The sequence below is a fragment of the Triticum aestivum genome, chromosome 6A (assembly GCF_018294505.1).
Source record: "Triticum aestivum cultivar Chinese Spring chromosome 6A, IWGSC CS RefSeq v2.1, whole genome shotgun sequence".
Classification (NCBI taxonomy): Eukaryota; Viridiplantae; Streptophyta; class Magnoliopsida; order Poales; family Poaceae; genus Triticum; species Triticum aestivum.
Window position 1 is genome coordinate 110,988,216 of NC_057809.1, and position 18,624 is coordinate 111,006,839.

Below are 18,624 nucleotides of genomic sequence, written 5' to 3' on the forward strand. Positions count from 1 at the left end.
ATTTCCTTATATCATGATAAATGTTTATTATTCATGCTAGAATTGTATTAACCGGAAACATAATACATGTGTGAATACATAGACAAACAATATGTCACTAGTATGCCTCTACTTGACTAGCTCGTTGAATCAAATATGGTTAAGTTTCCTAGCCATAGACATGAGTTGTCATTTGATTAACGGGATCACATCATTAGAGAATGATGTGATTGACTAGACCCATTCCGTTAGCATAGCACTTGATTGTTTAGTTTGTTGCTATTGCTTTCTTCATGACTTATACACGTTCCTATGACTATGAGATTATGCAACTCCCGTTTACCGGAGGAACACTTTGTGTGCTACCAAACGTCACAACGTAACTGGGTGATTATAAAGGTGCTCTACAGGTGTCTCCGAAGGTACTTGTTGGGTTGGCGTATTTCGAGATTAGGATTTGTCACTCTGATTGTCGGAGAGGTATCTCTGGGCCCACTTCGTAATGCACATCACTATAAGCCTTGCAAGCATTGCAACTAATGAGTTAGTTGCGGGATGATGTGTTACGGAATGAGTAAAGAGAATTGCTGGTAACGAGATTGAACTAGGTATTGAGATACCGACGATCGAATCTCGGGCAAGTAACATACCGATGACAAAGGAACAATGTATGTTGTTATGCGGTTTGACCGATAAAGATCTTCGTAGAATATGTAGGAGCCAATATGAGCATCCAGGTTCCGCTATTGGTTATTGACCGGAGATGTGTCTCGGTCATGTCTACATAGTTCTCGAACCCGTAGGGTCCGCACGCTTAAAGTTCGATGATGGTTATATTATGACTTTATGTGTTTTGATGTACCGAAGGAGTTCGGAATCCTGGATGAGATCGGGGACATGACGAGGAGTCTCGAAATGGTCGAGACGTAAAGATTGATATATTGGACGACTATATTCGAACATCGAAAAGGTTCCGAGTGATTCGGGTATTTTCAGGAGTACCAAGAAGTTACGGGAATTCGTATTGGGCCTTAATGGGCCATACGGGAAAGGAGAGAAAGGCCTCAAAGGGTGGCCGCACCCCTCCCCATGGGCTGGTCCGAATTGGACTAGGGAGGGGGGGCCTTCCTTCCTTCTCCTTTTCCCTTCCCTTTCCTTCCCTCCTACTCCTACTACTTGGAAGGGCTCCTAGTTCTACTAGGAAAAGGGGAATCCTACTCCCGATGGGAGTAGGACTCCCCTAGGGTGCTCCATAGAGAGGGACGGCCCTCCCCCTCCTCCACTCGTTTATATACGGGGCAGGGGAACCCCAAAGACACAACAATTGATCATTGATCTCTTAGCCGTGTGCGGTGCCCCCCTCCACCATAATCCCCCTCGATCATATCATAGCGGTGCTTAGGCGAAGCCCTGCGTCGGTAGAACATCATCATCGTCACCTCGCCGTCGTGCTGACGAAACTCTCCCTCAACACTCGGCTGGATCGGAGTTCGAGGAACGTCATCGAGCTGAACGTGTGCAGAACTCGGAGGTGCCGTGCGTTCGATACTTGATCGGTCGGATCGTGAAGACGTACGACTACATCAACCGCGTTGTGCTAACGCTTCCACTTTCGGTCTACGAGGGTACGCGGACAACACTCTCCCCTCTCGTTGCTATGCATCACCATGATCTTGTGTGTGCGTAGGATTTTTTTGAAATTACTACGTTCCCCAACAGTGGTATTCAAGCCAGGTTTTATGTGTAGATGTCATATGCACGAGTAGAACACAAGTGAGTTGTGGGCAATATAAGTCATACTCCTTACCAGCATGTCATACTTTGGTTCGGCGGTATTGTTGGATGAAGCGGCCCGGACCGACATTACGCGTACGCTTACGCGAGACTGGTTCTACCGACGTGCTTTGCACACAGGTGGCTGGCGGGTGTCAGTTTCTCCAACTTTAGTTGAACCGAGTGTGGCTACGCCTGGTCCTTGCGAAGGTTAAAACAACACCAACTTGACAAACTATCATTGTGGTTTTGATGCGTAGGTAAGAACGGTTCTTGCTCAGCCCGTAGCAGCCACGTAAAACTTGCAACAACAAAGTAGAGGACGTCTAACTTGTTTTTGCAGGGGCATGTTGTGATGTGATATGGTCAAGACGTGATGAGATATAAGTTGTTGTATGAGATGATCATGTTTTGTTGAAGTTATCGGCAACTGGCAAAAGCCTTATGGTTGTCTCTCTATTGCATAAGATGCAAGCGCCAAATAATTGCTCTACTTTATCGCTATGCGATAGCAATAGTTGCAAGAGCAATAGTTGGCGAGACGACCATGTGACGACACATTGATATAGATCAAGATGATGGAGATCATGGTGTCATGCCGGTGACGATGGAAATCATGACGATGCTTTGGAGATGGAGATCAAAGGCACAGATGATGATGGCCATATCATGTCACATATTTTGATTGCATGTGATGTTTATCTTTTATGCATCTGATCTTGCTTTGATTGACGGTAGCATTATAAGATGATCTCTCACTAAATTTCAAGATAAAAAGTGTTCGCCCTGAGTATGCATCATTGCCAAAGTTCATCGTGCCCAGACACCACGTGATGATCGGGTGTGATAAGCTCTACGTCCATCTACAACGGGTGCAAGCCAGTTTTGCACACGCAGAATACTCAGGTTAAACTTGACGAGCCTAGCATATGCAGATATGGCCTCGGAACACTGAGACTGAAAGGTCGAGCGTGAATCATATAGTAGATATGATCAACATAGTGATGTTCACCATTGAAAACTACTCCATTTCACGTGATGATCGGTTATGGTTTGGTTGATTTGGATCACGTGATCACTTAGAAGATTAGAGGGATGTCTTTCTAAGTGGGAGTTCTTAAGTAATATGATTAATTGAACTTAAATTTATCATGAACTTAGTCCTGGTAGTATTAGCATATCTATGTTGTAGATCAATAGCTCGCGTTTAGCTCCCCTGTTTTATTTTTGATATGTTCCTAGAGAAAACTAAGTTGAAAGATGTTAGTAGCAATGATGCGGATTGGATCCGTGATCTGAGGTTTATCCTCATTGCTGCACAGAAGAATTATGTCCTTGATGCACCGCTAGGTGACAGACCTATTGCAGGAGCAGATGCAGACGTCATGAACGTTTGGCTAGCTCAATATGATGACTACTTGATAGTTTAGTGCACCATGCTTAACAGCTTAGAATCGGGACTTCAAAGATGTTTTGAACGTCATGGATCATATGGATGTTCCAGGAGTTGAAGTTAATATTTCAAGCAAATACCCGAGTTGAGAGATATGAAGTCTCCAACAAGTTCTATAGCTAAAAGATGGAGGAGAATAGCTCAAGCAGTGAGCATGTGTTCAGATTGTCTGGGTACTACAATCGCTTGAATCAAGTGGGAGTTAATCTTCCAGATAAAATAGTGATTGACAGAATTCTCTAGTCACCATCACCAAGTTAGTAGAACTTCGTGATGAACTATAGTATGCAAGGGATGATGAAAACGATTCCCGAGCTTTTCATGATGATGAAATCGATGAAGGTAGAAATCAAGAAAGAGCATCAAGTGCTGATGATTAACAAGACCAGTAGTTTCAAGAAAAGGGCAAAGGGAAAGAAAGGGAACTTCTAGAAGAACGGCAAGCAAGTTGCTGCTCAAGTGAAAAACCCAAGTCTGGACCTAAGCCTGAAACTGAGTGCTTCTACTGCAAAGGGACTGGTCACTGGAAGCGGAACTGCCCCAAGTATTTGGCGGATAAGAAGGATGGCAAAGTGAACAAAGTATATTTGATATACAGATTATTGATGTGTATTTTACTAGTGTTCATAGCAACCCCTCGGTATTTGATACTAGTTCAGTTGCTAAGAGTAGTAACTCGAAACGGGAGTTGCAGAATGAACAGAGACTAGTTAAGGGTGAAGGGACGATGTGTGTTGGAAGTGGTTCCAAGATTGATATGATAATCATCGCACACTCCCTATACTTTCGGGATTAGTGTTGAACCTAAATAAGTGTTATTTGGTGTTTGCGTTGAACATGAATATGATTTGATCATGTTTATTGTAATACGGTTATTCATTTAAGTTAGAGAATAATTGTTGTTCTGTTTACATGAATAAAACCTTCTATGGTCATACACACCAATGAAAATGGTTTGTTGGATCTCGATCGTAGTGATACACATATTCATAATATTGAAGCCAAAAGATGCAAAGTTAATAATGATAGTGCAACTTGTTTGTGGCACTTCCGTTTAGGTCATATTGGTGTAAAGCGCATGAAGAAACTCCATGCTGATGGACTTTTGGAATCACTTGATTATGAATCAGTTGATGCTTGTGAACCATGCCTCGTGGGCAAGATGACTAAGACTTCGTTCTCCGGAACAATGGAGCGAGCAAAAGATTTGTTGGAAATCATACATACTGATGTATGTGGTCCGATGAATATTGAGGCTCACGGCAGGTATCATTATTTTCTGATCTTCACAGATGATTTGTGCAGATATGAGTATATCTACTTGATGAACACAAGTCTGAAACATTTGAAAAGTTCAAAGAATTTCATAGTGAAGTGGAGAATCATCGTAACAAAAATAAAAGTTTATACGATATGATCACAGAAGTAAAATATTTGAGTTACGAGTTTGGCCTTCAGTTAAAACAATGTGAAATAGTTTCACTACTCACGCCACCTAGAACACCACAGTGTAATGGTGTGTCCGAACGTCGTAACTGTACTTTATTAGATATGGTGCGATCTATGATGTCTCTTACCGATTACCACTATCGTTTTGGGGTTATGCATTAGAGACAGCTACATTCACGTTAAATAGGGCACCATCTAAATCCGTTGAGATGACACCGTATGCACTATGGTTTGGAGAGAAACCTAAGCTGTCGTTTCTTAAAGTCTGGGATTGCAATGCTTATGTGAAAAAGTTTCAACATGATAAGCTCGAATCCAAATCGGAGAAGTAAATCTTCATAGGATACCTAAAAGAAAATGTTGGGTACACCTTCTATCACAGATCCGAAGGCAAGTTATTCATTGCTGAGAATGGATCCTTTCTAGAGAAGGAGTTTCTCTCGAAAGAAGTGAGTGGGAGGAAAGTAGAACTTGATGAGGTAACTGTACCCGCTCCCTTATTGGAAAGTAGTTCATCACAGAAATCTGTTCCTGTGACTACTACACCAATTAGTGAGGAAGCTAATGATGATGATCATGTAACTTCAGATCAAGTTACTACCGAACCTCGTAGGTAAACCAGAGTGAGATCCGCACCAGAGTGGTACGGTAATCCTGTTCTGGAGGTCATGTTACTTGACCATGACGAACCTACGAACTATGAGGAAGCAATGATGAGCCCAGATTCCGCGAAATGGCTTGAGGCCATGAAATCTGAGATGAGATCCATGTATGAGAACAAAGTATGGACTTTGATTGACTTGCCCATTGATCGGCGAGCCATTGAGATTAAATGGATCTTCAAGAGGAAGACGGACGCTGATAGTAGTGTTACTATCTACAAAGCTAGAATTGTCGCAAAAAGGTTTTCGACAAGTTCAAGGTGTTGACTACGATGAGAGTTTCTCACTCGTATCTATGCTTAAGTCTGTCCGAATCATGTTAGCAATTGCCGCATTTTATGAAATCTGGCAAATGGATAAACAAAACTGCATTCCTTAATGGATTTATTAAAGAAGAGTTGTATATGATGCAACCAGAAGGTTTTGTCAATCCTAAAGGTGCTAACAAAATATGCAAGCTCCAGCGATCCATCTATGGACTGGTGCAAGCATCTCGGAGTTGGAATATACGCTTTGATAAGTTGATCAAAGCATATAGTTTTATACAGACTTGCGGTGAAGCCTGTATTTACAAGAAAGTGAGTGGGAGCACTACAACATTTCTGATAAGTATATGTGAATGACATATTGTTGATCGGAGATAATGTAGAATTATTCTGCAAAGCATAAAGGAGTGTTTGAAAGGAGTTTTTCAAAGAAAGACCTCGGTGAAGCTGCTTACATATTGAGCATCAAGATCTATAGAGATAGATCAAGACGCTTGATAAGTTTTTCAATGAGTACATACCTTGACAAGATTTTGAAGTAGTTCAAAATGGAACAGTCAAAGAAGGAGTTCTTGCCTGTGTTACAAAGGTATGAAGTTGAGTAAGACTAAAAACCCGACCATGGCAGAAGATAGAGAGAGAATGAAAGTCATTCCCTATGCCTTAGCCATAGGTTCTATAAAGTATGCCATACTGTGTACCAGACCTATTGTATACCCTGCCTTGAGTTTGGCAAGGGAGTACAATAGTGATCTAGGAGTAGATCACTTTACATTGGTTAAAATTATCCTTAGTGGAATAAGGATATGTTTCTCCATTATGGAGGTGACAAAAGGTTCATCGTAAAAGGTTACGTCAATGCAAGTTTTGACACTGATCCAGATGACTCAAAGTCTCAATCTGGATACATATTGAAAGTGGGAGAAATTAGCTAGACTAGCTTAGTGCAGAGCATTGTTGACATAGAAATTTGCAAAATACTTACGGATCTGAATGTGGCATACCCGTTGACTATACTTCCCTCATAAGCAAAACATGATCACACCTTAGTACTCTTTGGGTATTAATCACATAGCGATGTGAACTAGATTATTGACTCTAGTAAACCCTTTGGGTGTTGGTCACATTACGATGTAAACTATGGGTGTTAATCACATGGTGATGTGAACTATTAATATTAAATCACATGGCGATGTGAACTAGATTATTGACTCTAGTGCAAGTGGGAGACTGAAGGAAATATGCCCTAGAGGCAATAATAAAGTTATTATTTATTTCCTTATATCATGATAAATGTTTATTATTCATGCTACAATTGTATTAACCGGAAACATAATACATGGGAATACATAGACAAACAGTATGTCACTAGTATGCCTCTACTTGACTAGCTCGTTGAATCAAAGATGGTTAAGTTTCCTAGCCATAGACATGAGTTGTCATTTGATTAACGGGATCACATCATTAGAGAATGATGTGATTGACTTGACCCATTCCGTTAGCATAGCACTTGATCGTTTAGTTTGTTGCTATTGCTTTCTTCATGACTTATACATGTTCCTATGACTATGAGATTATGCAACTCCCGTTTACCGGAGGAACACTTTGTGTGCTACCAAACGTCCCAACGTAACTGTGTGATTATAAAGGTGCTCTACAGGTGTCTCCGAAGGTACTTGTTGGGTTGGCGTATTTCGAGATTAGGATTTGTCACTCCGATTGTCGGAGAGGTATCTCTGGGCCCACTCGGTAATGCACATCACTATAAGCCTTGCAAGCATTGCAACTAATGAGTTAGTTGCGGGATGATGTGTTACGGAACGAGTAAAGAGACTTGCTGGTAACGAGATTGAACTAGGTATTGAGATACCGACGATCGAATCTCGGGCAAGTAACATACCGATAATAAAGGGAACAAGGTATGTTGTTATGCGGTTTGACCGATAAAGATCTTCGTAGAATATGTAGGAGCCAATATGAGCATCCAAGTTCTGCTATTGGTTATTGACCGGAGACGTGTCTCGGTCATGTCTACATAGTTCTCGAACCCGTAGGGTCCGCAGGCTTAAAGTTCGATGACGGTTATATTATGACTTTATGTGTTTTAATGTACCGAAGGAGTTCGGAGTCCCGGATGAGATCGGGGACATGACGAGGAGTCTCGAAATGGTCGAGACATAAAGATTGATATATTGGACGACTATATTCAGATATCGTAAAGGTTCCGAATGATTCGGGTATTTTCGGGAGTACCGGGGAGTTACGGGAATTCGTATTGGGCCTTAATGGGCCATACGGGAAAGGAGAGAAAGGCCTCAAAGGGTGGCCGCACCCCTCCCCATGGGCTGGTCCGAATTGGACTAGGGAGGGGGGGGTGCCCCCTTCCTTCCTTCTCCTTTTCCCTTCCCTTTCCTTCCCTCCTACTCCTACTACTTGGAAGGGCTCCTAGTTCTACTAGGAAAAGGGGAATCCTACTCCCGGTGGGAGTAGGACTCCCCTAGGGCGCGCCATAGAGAGGGCCGACCCTCTCCCTCCTCCACTCCTTTATATACGGGGACAGGGGGCACCCTAAAGACACAACAAATTGATCATTGATCTTGTAGCCGTGTGCGGTGCCCCCCTCCACCATAATCCACCTCGATCATATCGTAGCGGTGCTTAGGCGAAGCCCTGCGTCAGTAGAACATCATCATCGTCACCACGCCGTCGTGCTGACGAAACGCTCCCTCAACACTCGGCTGGATCGGAGTTCGAGGGACGTCATTGAGCTGAACGTGTGCAGAACTCAGAGGTGCCGTGCGTTCGGTACTTGATTGGTCGGATCGTGAAGACGTACGACTACATCAACCGGGTTGTGCTAACGCTTCCGCTTCCGGTCTACGAGGGTACGTGGACAACACTCTCCCCTCTTGTTGCTATGCATCACCATGATCTTGTGTGTGAGTAGGATTTTTTTTGAAATTACTATGTTCCCCAACAATGTTGTGATGTGATATGGTCAAGACATGATGCTAAATTTTATTGTATGAGATGATCATGTTTTGTAACCGAGTTATCGGCAACTGGCAGGAGCCATATGGTTGTCGCTTTATTGTATGCAATGCAATTGCGCTGTAATGCTTTACTTTATCACTAAGCGGTAGCGATAGTCGTGGAAGCATAAGATTGGCGAGACAACAACGATGCTACGATGGAGATCAATGTGTCGCGCCAGTGACGATGATGATCATGACGGTGCTTCGGAGATGGAGATCACAAGCACAAGATGATGATGGCCATATCATATCACTTATATTGATTCCATGTGATGTTTATCTTTTATGCATCTTATCTTGCTTTGATTGACGATAGCATTATAAGATGATCTCTCACTAAATTTCGAGATAAAAGTGTTCTCCCTGAGTATGCACCATTGCCAAAGTCCGTCGTGCCCAGACACCACGTGATGATCGGGTGTGATAAGCTCTACGTCCATCTACAACGGGTGCAAGCCAGTTTTTGCACACGCAAAATACTCAGGTTAAACTTGACGAGCCTAGCATATGCAGATATGGCCTCGAAACACTGAGACCAAAAGGTCGAGCATGAATCATATAGTAGATATGATCAACATAAGTGATGTTCACCATTGAAAGCTACTCCATTTCACGTGATGATCAGTTATGGTTTAGTTGATTTGGATCACGTGATCACTTAGAAGATTAGAGGGATGTCTTTCTAAGTGGGAGTTCTTAAGTAATATGATTAATTGAAATTTAATTTATCATGAACTTAGTCCTGGTAGTATTAGCATATCTATGTTGTAGATCAATAGCTCGCGTTTAGCTCCCCTATTTTATTTTTGATATGTTCCTAGAGAAAACTAAGTTGAAAGATGTTAGTAGCAATGATGCGGATTGGATCCGTGATCTGAAGATTATCCTCATTGCTGCACAGAAGAATTATATCCTTGATGCATCGCTAGGTGACAGGCCTATTGCAGGAGTAGATGCAGACGTTCTGAACGTTTGGCTAGCTCAATATGATGACTACTTGATAGTTTAGTGCACCATGCTTAACGGCTTAGAATCGGGACTTCAAAGACGTTTTGAACGTTATGGAACATATGAGATGTTCTAGGAGTTGAAGTTAATATTTCAAGCAAATACCCGAGTTGAGAGATATGAAGTCTCCAACAAGTTCTATAGCTAAAAGATGGAGGAGAATAGCTCAAGCAGTGAGCATGTGTTCAGATTGTCTGGGTACTATAATCGCTTGAATCAAGTGGGAGTTAATCTTCCAGATAAAATAGTGATTGACAGAATTCTCTAGTCACCATCACCAAGTAAGTAGAACTTCGTGATGAACTATAGTATGCAAGGGATGATGAAAACGATTCCCGAGCTTTTCATGATGATGAAATCGATGAAGGTAGAAATCAAGAAAGAGCGTCAAGTGTTGATGATTAACAAGACCACTAGTTTCAAAAAAAGGGCAAAGGGAAAGAACGGGAACTTCAAGAAGAACGGCAAGCAAGTTGCTGTTCAAGTGAAGAAGCCCAAGTCTGGACCTAAGCCTGAGACTAAGTGCTTCTACTGCAAAGGGACTGGTCACTAAAAGCGGAACTGCCCCAAGTATTTGGCGGATAAGAAAGGATGGCAAAGTGAACAAACGTATATTTGATATACATGTTATTGATGTGTATTTTACTAGTGTTCGTAGCAACCCCTCGGTATTTGATACTGGTTCAGTTGCTAAGAGTAGTAACTCGAAACGGGAGTTGCAGAATGAACAGAGACTAGTTAAGGGTGAAGTGACGATGTGTGTTGGAAGTGGTTCCAAGATTGATATGATCATCATCGCACACTCCCTATACTTTTAGGATTAGTGTTGAACCTAAATAAGTGTTATTTGGTGTTTGCGTTGAGCATGAATATGATTTGATCATGTTTACTGTAATACAGTTATTCATTTAAGTAAGAGAATAAATTGTTGTTATGTTTACATGAATAAAACCTTATATGGTTACACACCCAATGAAAATGGTTCATTGGATCTCGATCATAGTGATACACATATTCATAATATTGAAACCAAAAGATGCAAAGTTAATAATGATAGTGCAACTTATTTGTGGCACTGCCGTTTAGGTCATATTGGTGTAAAGCGCATGAAGAAACTCCATGCTGATGGACTTTTGGAATCACTTGATTATGAATCATTTTGATGCTTGCGAACCATGCCTCATGGGCAAGATGACTAAGACTCCGTTCTCCGTAACAATGGAGCGAGCAACTAACTTATTGGAAATAATACATACTGATGTATGCGGTCCGATGAGTGTTAAGGCTCACGACACGTATTGTTATTTTCTGACCTTCACAGATGATTTGAGCAGATATGAGTATATCTACATGATGAAACACAAGTTTGAAATATTTGAAAAGTTCAAAGAATTTCAGAGTGAAGTGGAGAATCATCGTAACAAAAATAGAAGTTTCTATGATATGATCGCAAAAGTAAAATATTTGAGTTACGAGTTTGGCCTTCAGTTAAAACAATGTGAAATAGTTTCACTACTCACGCCACCTGGAACACCACTGCGTAATGGTGTGTCCGAACATCATAACCGTACTTTATTTGATTTAGTGCAATCTATGATGTCTCTTACCGATTTACCACTATCGTTTTGGGGTTATGCATTAGAGACAACTGCATTCACATTAAAAAGGGCACCATCTAAATCAGTTGAGAAGACACCGTATGAACTATGGTTTAGCAAGAAATCTAGCTGTCGTTTCTTAAAATTTGGGACTGCGATGCTTATGTGAAAAAGTTTCAACATGATAAGCTCAAACCCAAATCAGAGAAGTGCGTCTTCATAGGATACCCAAAAGAAAATATTGGGTACACCTTCTATCACAGATCCGAAGGCAAGATATTCATTGCTGAGAATGGATCCTTTCTAGAGAAGGAGTTTCTCTTGAAAGAAGTGAGTGGGAGGAAAGTAGAACTTGATGAGGTAACTGTACCACCTCCCTTATTGGAAAGTAGTTCATCACAAAAATCTGTTCATGTGACTACTACACCAATTAGTGAGGAAGCTAATGATGATGATCATGTAACTTCAGATCAAGTTACTGCCGAACCTCGTAGGTAAACCAGAGTGAGATCCGCACTAGAGTGGTACGGTAATCCTGTTCTGGAGGTCATGTTACTTGACCATGACGAACCTACGAACTATGAGGAAGCGATGATGAGCCCAGATTCCTCGAAATGGCTTGAGGCCATGAAATTTGAGATGAGATCCATGTATGAGAACAAAGTATGGACTTTGATTGACTTGCCCAATGATCGGCGAGCCGTTGAGATTCAATGGATCTTCAAGAGGAAGACGGACGCTGATAGTAGTGTTACTATCTACAAAGCTAGAATTGTCGCAAAAAGGTTTTCAACAAGTTCAAGGTGTTGACTACGATGAGAGTTTCTCACTCATATCTATGCTTAAGTCTGTCCGAATCATGTTAGCAATTGCCGCATTTTATGAAATCTGGCAAATGGATAAACAAAACTGCATTCCTTAATGGATTTATTAAAGAGGAATTGTATATGATGCAACCAAAAGGTTTTGTCAATCCTAAAGGTACTAACAAAATATGCAAGCTCCAGCGATCCATCTATGGACTGGTGCAAGCATCTCAGAGTTGGAATATACGCTTTGATAAGTTGATCAAAGCATATAGTTTTATACAGTCTTGCGGTGAAGCCTGTATTTACAAGAAAAGTGAGTGGGAGCACTACAGCATTTCTGATAAGTATATGTGAAAGACATATTGTTGATCGGAGATAATGTAGAATTATTCTGCAAAGCATAAAGGAATGTTTGAAAGGAGTTTTTCAAAGAAAGACCTCAGTGAAGATGCTTACATATTGAGCATCAAGATCTATAGAGATAGATCGAGACGCTTGATAAGTTTTTCAATGAGTACATACCTTGACAAGATTTTGAAGTAGTTCAAAATGGAACAGTCAAAGAAGGAGTTCTTGCCTGTGTTACAAAGGTGTGAAGTTGAGTAAGACTCAAAACCCGACCTCGGCAGAAGATAGAGAGAGAATGAAAGTCATTCCCTATGCCTCAGCCATAGGTTCTATAAAGTATGCCATGTTGTGTACCAGACCTATTGTATACCCTGCCCTGAGTTTGGCAAGGGAGTACAATAGTGATCTAGGAGTAGATCACTGGACATTGGTCAAAATTATCCTTAGTGGAATAAGGATATGTTTCTTGATTATGGAGGTGACAAAAGGTTCGTCGTAAATGGTTACGTCAATGCAAGTTTTGACACTGATCCAGATGACTCAAAGTCTCAATCTGGATACATATTGAAAGTGGGAGAAATTAGCTAGAGTAGCTCCATGCAGAGCATTGTTGACATAGAAATTTGCAAACTACTTACGGATCTGAATGTGGCAGACCCGTTGACTAAACTTCCCTCACAAGCAAAACATGGTCACACCTCAGTAATCTTTGGGTGTTAATCACATAGCGATGTGAACTAGATTATTGACTCTAGTAAACCCTTTTGGTGTTGGTCACATGTCGATGTGAACTATGAGTGTTAATCACATGGTGATGTGAACTATTGATGTTAAATCACATGGCGATGTGAACTAGATTATTGACTCTAGTGCAAGTGAGAGACTGAAGGAAATATGCCCTAGAGGCAATAATAAAGTTATTTTTTATTTCCTTATATCATGATAAATGTTTATTATTCATGCTAGAATTGTATTAACCAGAAACATAATACATGTGTGAATACATAGACAAACAGAGTGTCACTAGTATGCCTCTACTTGACTAGCTCGTTGATCACAGATGGTTATGTTTCCTAACCATAGACATGAGTTGTCATTTGATTAACGGGATCACATCATTAGAGAATGATGTGATTGACTTGACCCATTCCGTTAGCTTAGCACTTGATTGTTTAGTTTGTTGCTATTGCTTTCTTCATGACTTATACATGTTCCTATGACTATGAGATTATGCAACTCCCGTTTACCAGAGGAACACTTTGTGTGCCACCAAACGTCACAATGTAACTGGGTGATTATAAAGGTGCTCTACAGGTGTCTCCAAAGGTACTTTTTGGGTTGGCGTATTTTGAGATTAGGATTTGTCACTCCGATTGTCAAAGAGGTATCTCTGGGCCCACTCGGTAATGCACATCACTATAAGCCTTGCAAGCATTGCAACTAATGAGTTAGTTGTGGGATGATGTATTATGGGACGAGTAAAGAGACTTGCCGGTAACGAGATTGAACTAGGTATTGAGATACCGACGATCGAATCTTGGGCAAGTAACATGCCGATGACAAAGGGAACAACGTATGTTGTTATGCGGTCTGACCGATAAAGATCTTCGTAGAATATGTAGGAGCCAATATGGGCATCCAGGTCCCGCTATTGGTTATTCACCAGAGAGGTGTCTCGGTCATGTCTACAAAGTTCTCGAACCCGTAGGGTCCGCACGCTTAACGTTTGTTGACGATATAGTACTATATGAGTTATGTATGTTGATGACCGAATGTTGTCCGGAGTCCGAGATGAGAACACAGACATGACGAGGAACTCCGGAATGGTCCGGAGATAAAGTTTGATATATGGGATAGTAGTGTTTGATCTCTGGAAGGGTTCCGGAATTCACCGGAAGGGGTTCTGGATGTTTCCCGAAATGTTTGGGCACGAGAACACTTTATCTGGGCCAAAGGGGAAAGCCCACGAGTCTTTTGGAAAGTGCAAAAGGAAGTTTTGCGGAGACCAGAGGCTAGACGCCAGGAACCCTGGCGTCTAGGGGGTAGACGCCGGGAACCCTGGCGTCTAGCCCTGGAGTCCGAGAAGGACTCTTGCCTTTCGGGTGAAACCGACTTTGAGGAGGCTTTTACTCCATGTTTCAACCCCAGGGCTCAACATATAAATAGAGGGGTAGGGCTAGCACCAAAGATACATCAAGAAACACCAAGCCGTGTGCCGGCAACCCCGTCCCCTCTAGTATATCCTCCGTCATAGTTTTCGTAGTGCTTAGGCGAAGCCCTGCGGAGATTGTTCTTCACCAACACCATCACCACGCCATCGTGCTGCCGGAACTCATCTACTACTTCGCCCCTCTTGCTGGATCGAGAAGGCGAGGACGTCACCGAGCCGACTGTGTGCAGAACTCTGAGGTGCCTTGCTTTCGGTACCTGGATCGGTCGGATCGTGAAGATGTACGACTACATCAACCGCGTTGATATAACGCTTCCGCGAACGGTCTATGAGGGTACGTAGACAACACTCTCCCCTCTCGTTGCTATGCATCACCATGATCTTGCGTGTGCGTAGGAAATTTTTGAAATTACTACGTTTCCCAACAAGATCATGGTGATGCATAGCAACGAGAGGGGAGTGTTGTCCACGTACCCTCGTAGACCGAAAGCGGAAGCGTTAGAACAACGCAGTTGATGTAGTCATACGTCTTCACGATCCGACCGATCCAAGTACCGAACGTACGACACCTCTGAGTTCAGCACACATTCAGCTCGATGACGTCCCTCGAACTCCGATCCAGCCGAGCTTTGAGGGAGAGTTCCGTCAGCACGACGGCGTGGTGACGGTGATGATCATGCTATCGACGCAGGGCTTCGCCTAAGCACCGCTACGATATTATCGAGGTAGAATATGGTGGAGGGGGGCACCGCACATGGCTAGGAGATCAAGATATCAATTGTTGTCTATGGGGTGCCCCCCTCCTCCGTATATAAAGGAGGGGGAGGAAGAGAGGGCCGGCCAAGTGGAGGAGGCGCGCCCAAGGGGGGCAATCCTGAAGGAAATATGCCCTAGAGGCAATAATAAAGTTATTATTTATTTCCTTATATCATGATAAATGTTTATTATTCATGCTAGAATTGTATTAATCGGAAACATAATACATGTGTGAATACATAGACAAACAGAGTGTCACTAGTATGCCTCTACTTGACTTGCTCGTTGATCAAAGATGGTTATGTTTCCTAACCATAGACATGAGTTGTCATTTGATTAACGGGATCACATCATTAGGAGAATGATGTGATTGACTTGACCCATTCCGTTAGCATAGCACTTGATCATTTAGTTTGTTGTTATTGCTTTCTTCATGACTTATACATGTTCCTATGACTATGAGATTATGCAACTCCCGTTTACCGGAGGAACACTTTGTGTGCTACCAAACGTCACAACGTAACTGGGTGATTATAAAGGTGCTCTACAGGTGTCTCCGAAGGTACTTGTTGGGTTGGCGTATTTCGAGATTAGGATTTGTCACTCCGATTGTCGGAGAGGTATCTCTGGGCCCTCTCGGTAATGCACATCACTTAAGCCTTGCAAGCAATGCAACTAATGAGTTAGTTGCAATATGATGAATTACGGAATGAGTAAAGAGACTTGCCGATAACGAGATTGAACTAGGTATTGAGATACCGACGATCGAATCTCGGGCAAGTAACATACCGATGACAAAGGGGACAACGTATGTTGTTATGCGGTCTGACCGATAAAGATCTTTGTAGAATATGTAGGAGCCAATATGAGCATCCAGGTTCCGCTATTGGCTATTGAATGGAGACGTGTCTCGGTCATGTCTACATTGTTCTCGAACCCGTAGGGTCCGCACGCTTAACATTACGATGACAGTTTCATTATGAGTTTATGTATTTTGATGTACCGAAGGTTGTTCGGAGTCCCGGATATGATCACGGACATGACGAGGAGTCTCGAAATGGTCGAGACATAAAGATCAATATATTGGACGGCTATATTCGGACACGGAAGTGTTTCGGGTGATGTCGGAGAAAACCGGAGTGCCGGAAGGGTTACCGGAACCCCCCAGGGAAGTATTGGGCCTTAGTGGGCCTGAGGGGAGAGAGGGGGCAGCAGCCCAGGAGGTGGCGCGCCCCCTCCCATGGGGAGTCCGAATTGAACTTGGGGAGGGGGCGCGGCCCCTCTTTCCCTCTCCCTCTCCCTCTCCCTCTCTTTCCTTCCCCTTCTCTCTTCCTAGTTGGACTAGGAAAGGGGAGTCCTACTCCTACTAGGAGGAGGACTCCCCCCTCCTTGGCGCGCCCCAAGGGCCGGTCGGCCTCTCCCCCTTGCTCCTTTATATACGGGGGCAGGGGCACCTCTAGACACAACAATTGATCATTGATCTCTTAGCCGTGTGCAGTGCCCCCTCCACCATAATCCTCGATAATATTGTAGCGGTGCTTAAGCGAAGCCCTGCGACGGTAGAACATCAAGATCGTCACCACGCCGTCGTGCTGACGGAACTCATCCCCGACACTTTGCTGGATCGGAGTCCGGGGATTGTCATCGATGTCACACCCTAGCTAGTTCAAGCATTAGAGTGTGCATCATGTTTAAATTCCTCTTAAATTTGAAATGGGGAAGGCAGAAACCCCCAAAAAACCCCTGGAAACAACTAGGGTTTACTAAAATTATTTTCAATGAACCTGAAATGCCCTTCTAAAAAGTTCACCCTCTTTGTCTTGGGTTAGAACCTCTGGCAAAATTGGTGCACAATTTTCTAGGTCAACACAACGTCATTGAATTCAATCATAAGTATTTGAATTTGGGCATTTAAATGCTATAAAATAATTTAAATGCTCAAATAATTCTGGAAATAAATGTTTGCTGTTGGAAATATTCTAAACAGAGCCCACAATTATTTTCAGGATTTTTGGAAACGTTTTAGTATTTTTAATAAAGCCCAACAGTTGCAGTTAAATAGAAAAAGAAAACAAGTTAGAAAAAGAGAGAGAGGGAGAAGCCCACCTGGGCCTTACCTGTGCTGGCCGGCCCACCTGGACTGTGCCAGTCGTCACCCACCTTTGCCAGTAGGTAGAGGCATGTCGCCGGTGTGTGCTCCCGCGGCCACCTCCTGCTTCCACCTCCTGCTGCCTCATCGTCCCCATCCGAGCGCCACGGAGACGCCCAGCACCTCCCTGCACTCCTCCCCTCTCTCCCCCTCGTCTACCTCACCCTCTCCCGCGATGGCCGAGCGCGATCCTCGCCGCCGTTCGCCGTAGTTGCCACCAGAGCCACCCCCTCGCCTCCCTGACGTGCCCCTGAGCTCCGCCTCCATCGTCTACGCCTCCCCGTCGACTCACGCAACGCCGGACGCCTCCAAGCGCCTTCCCGATGCCTTCTTCTTCCTCGGTCCGCCGAGATCACCGGAAATGCCCCGACGACGTCCGACCTCCCCCGAGCCCGCTGAGACACGTCCTGTAACCGCCGTGAGCTCCTCTACCGATTCCCCCTCTTCTCTTCTTCGTTTGCCCACCGTAGACGCCGCCCCCTTGCTCACCGTAGCACGCCGCCGCGCGAGCTCGATGCCGGCGTCACTCCGGTGGCCTTTTGGTCAAGCGTGGGTGCTTAATGCACCCCCCGCACCTCGCAGCGCCTCGCTAGCACGTCCATTTTCCCCCTAGCTTGCTGCAGCAGCAAAATCACCAACGGGCGGCGAGCTCGCTCCACCCCAGCTCCTCCCACTTGCCCCACTAGATGCGCGCGAGCCCCAGCTACACGCAGGACCAAACCGCGGTCGAATTGGTCGCCTGTGGCCGATTTCCGAAGCTCTCCGCCATCTCGGCCTCGCCGGCGGCTCAACGCCGGTGGGATTAACCCCGCTGACCAGGGGTTTGACCCTAGTTTGACTCCGCCTGAGACACTGATAGGTGGTGCCGGCTCCTAACTAATTCAGATTAGTTTAAATTAGAGCTAATCACTCTGTTAGAGGTTAATGACGTCGTTAACTAACCCTCTCTCACTAACATGTGGGCCCAGAGCCTAACTAACCCAGTTTAGTGCTAACTAAACACTAACTAACTCTGTTAGTTAGCTGAGAGACTGACAGAAGGGGCCCACCAGTCAGGTTTGACCTAGGCTGGCACCTTTGACCCGCTGATGTCATAGTGACGCAGTGCTGACGCATTAACTCAATTACTGGATTTATTCTTTAATAGGAAATTCCAGAAAATAGTCAAA